At 37.3% G+C, this 3,378-nt stretch overlaps 1 long non-coding RNA gene across 1 annotated transcript; it reads right to left on the bottom strand.

The window, feature by feature from the left end:
- Nucleotides 1-2,391: 2,391 nt before the first annotated feature.
- On the bottom strand, nucleotides 2,392-3,118 carry LOC134202705 (uncharacterized). The gene is made up of 3 exons (XR_009977311.1): nucleotides 3,044-3,118; nucleotides 2,693-2,977; nucleotides 2,392-2,623 (listed from the first exon to the last, which is right to left on the bottom strand). It is a non-coding gene; the product is annotated as an uncharacterized LOC134202705 (long non-coding RNA).
- Nucleotides 3,119-3,378: the final 260 nt, after the last annotated feature.

Raw genomic sequence — 3,378 nt, 5'->3', positions numbered from 1 at the left:
GGGTATATATCAACCTAAAATGTTGGTTGAAGTTAACTAAAAATTGGTTGTTTCTACCATATTTTTTTCTCCGTGTAGAAAGTATAGAATTGTTAAGGTGATTATAGAATGAAGCCAGAAATCGGCCATTTTGTAAACCACGTGCTTTTCCAATATTTTTTTCAAGCGCACGAGATGAAAGAACAATAACGCGTATGGAGCTGAAATAATGGTAGGTCGTTTGCTTAGACGATCCCCACCAGTGCGTAAATAAAGCCAAAATATCAACCTCTATCATGACGCGAACTCGCACCGGTCGTTGGTAAACGGGTTTGGGAAATGTAAACGCAACCTTCGGTGAATAGCGAGTTGGCAAATTTGGCGACCCGCTCCAACCGTTGCCAAACCATCACACGGAAATATAGAGTAACGCATAAATAAAAAATGTGCCGTCTTCTGAAAAAGTGTTCGGTTATTCATCATCAAAACCATTGTGATGGAGGTCAGTTTAGTTTGGATTTCAACTGATTGGCGGCGCTAGTGCATATGAAATAACCTGATAGGTTTGATATCTCGAAATCTGAAACTTTTAGAATATTGGCGTCTTCTACAAAGTTATTCGGGTAGTCAAAACCATTATGACGAAATCAAGTTTAGTTAATAATACAACCGCTTGGCGGCGCTAGTGCATATGAAATAACCTGATAGGTTTGATATCTCGAAATCTGGAATTTTTAGAATATTGCCGTCTTCTACAAAGTTGTTCGAGTGGTCAAAACCATTATGACCAACGCAGGTTTAGATTAAGATATAACCGCTTGGTGGCGCTAGTGTATAATAAATAATCTACTAGGTTAGGTATTTCGAAAACTGAAATTTTTAGAATATTGCCGTATTCCACAAAGTTGTTCGGTGGTGAAAACCGTCATGTTACTGTGGAGAGCGATGTCAACCCTCCGCTACAATAATTCCGTGCACCCCAAGCTGTACGACATAAACGGCAACACTGCCTACTAACGAACATCAGTTCGCGTCTATCATTCGCCAAGAGCAAGTGTTATTTCATTTAGTCCGTCATTAAAACTATTCTCTAAAGTTAATTCCGCGTGTTTATTAATTCCGCCGGTCTCATCCGAAATCGCCTTCGCTGTGTCCGCTGTGTCTGCTCTGCTACTTGGTCATCGCCATCAGATGCGAGCAAGTTTAGTTTTAAACACAATCGCTTAGCGACGCTAGTGTATAAGAAATAAACTGATAGGTTAAATATCTCAAAATCTGGAATTTTCAGAATATTGCCGTATTCTACAAAGCTACTTGCCATAAGACGAGTTCGTACAATTCCATTTAATTCCCCCACTTGGTTGTACCTTTGACAGATACTTATTTCGACTTCTACAGTAAGGCCATCTTCAGTGTCTCGTACTTGACTCGATTCGACTCAACTCGAGCGCCAGCGAGTATTGCGGTTTCAAACTAAACTTCTGGTTTGGACTACCCTTTTAAATCTTACATAATAACCAACCTGACAGATAATTCGGATAACTTTGTAGAAGATGGTCACTTTCTAACTCTAATGGATTTAGAAATATTTAACCTCACAGGTTATTTCTCATACACTAGCGCCGCTATGGGTATGAATTCCAAACTAAACTAGTCTCCATCATAAATGTTATGGCTACCCGAACAACTTTGTAGAAGACAAAATCTTTCTAAGTCTTATAGATCTCGAGATATCCACCTCACTAAATTATTGCATATAAGCTAGTGCCACCTAGCAGATGTGTGTCTAGCTAATCTAATAATCACAAAATGCATTACGCACATATTTATATTACAAAAGTTGGAGCGCGTTCTGAAAGATTTGAAAATAAATAATAACTTTTTCCTGATTTTATTTATTTCCGTGTTTGCCTCAATAGCAACCGGATATTCACCACCGGTGCGAAGCATGATTGCACTTTAACGACCTTGATATAAACAACCGGTGCGAGAACAAGTGCATAAATAAAATATGAACGCATTTCGTTCCTATACTAGACACTCATTTGGATACACATCGGTGGGGATCGTCTTAGTTATGCTGAACAATCATAATTTGAGTTTCGGCACTGTACGAAAACTATTCCGCCAGATTTGGGCTTTTTAAAATGTATGTAGATAAACGTGTGGTGAATTTGAAATTCACCACGGGCTTCATTCTATAATCACCTTAAATCTACAATTCAAAACATGTCACATCGGCAAGAACTTTTACAAGAGCTAACTTTTCAAAATAACATTTTCCTCTCAAATCGACATGAAATTTTACAATAGAATCAACTAATTAAACTTTCAAAATAACAAATTGTTCCATTCTTGATTCCACATGTGCCTTTTCAACGAGATTTTCAATTCAAATTTGTCAAAAATGAAAACATATTTATGATTAATTATTTTGTTTCTATTTATTCTCTATTTTCATTTATTTTTAATGGGTTCGATGAATCTGAACAAGCCGACAGGCATCGCTTCCATCCGCTGTGTTGATGATTTGGAGCAGCTTTTCCGAATGTCGCAGCAATATAACAGTGGTGTGCCTCCGCTTTGGAATGCATTCTCCCGACTCCAGAAGGCACCATTGCTGCACAGTTTAGCGATGTTGCTTCTACATAGAAAAGATCGAGGGAAAGATAGTACTAAAGCTCGCTATGCATAATAATCGAAATTTTATTACCTTCGGTATCGACTCAACATATGGGACGTCCAAGGCACTTAATTTGACCCAACGAGCGGACAGATTAAAATTTTCGAGTTCTCTCGATTTTTGCAGCACCTGGATCGTCATTCGGCGCATCTGTTTCGATCAAGCAAAGGCAGCTTCTTCGGTGTTTTGACCTGCGTGTTTCTGCTATTAAAACATACCAATGCCAATCTATCTCAGAAAAAACTTCCTCCAGGAACATGCTTATGAGTTTTCGGATGCTATATGGTCAGCAGACTGGCACCTTTATGCTGTCTTCTGAAAAAAAAGTATAGGTTCCCAATCAAATTCACTGAAAAATCTAAACAGCAAATAAAAACTTACTTGTCGCAAAATTTTTTGAAACAGGAACATTTTTCGCGGTTTTTATTTTCGGTTTTGACAGATCGTTTCGAGCTGCCAGTTTAATTTTATTTTGTCAGTGTTGCCAGAAATACGAAATATAAAACTTATTTCGACTATTTTAAAAGTTTTGATCGGAGTGCTCTTACTGTTAAAATAACAATTTTAACCTGAGGAAAAAACTGTCAAATTAAACATTTTGCATTTGATTTCAATATTTTAGCACTCAAAAATACCAAATTTTACCAACTTTCAATATAAGATACAGAAAATGTTAAAATCACAACTTTTTTTCGTTCTGTGTATGGACAAATCAT

The sequence above is a fragment of the Armigeres subalbatus genome, unplaced genomic scaffold, assembly GCF_024139115.2.
Source record: "Armigeres subalbatus isolate Guangzhou_Male unplaced genomic scaffold, GZ_Asu_2 Contig1366, whole genome shotgun sequence".
Taxonomy (NCBI): Eukaryota; Metazoa; Arthropoda; class Insecta; order Diptera; family Culicidae; genus Armigeres; species Armigeres subalbatus.
The sequence above is the reverse complement of the archived record's forward strand: the minus strand, read 5'-3'. Positions and strand labels throughout refer to the sequence as shown.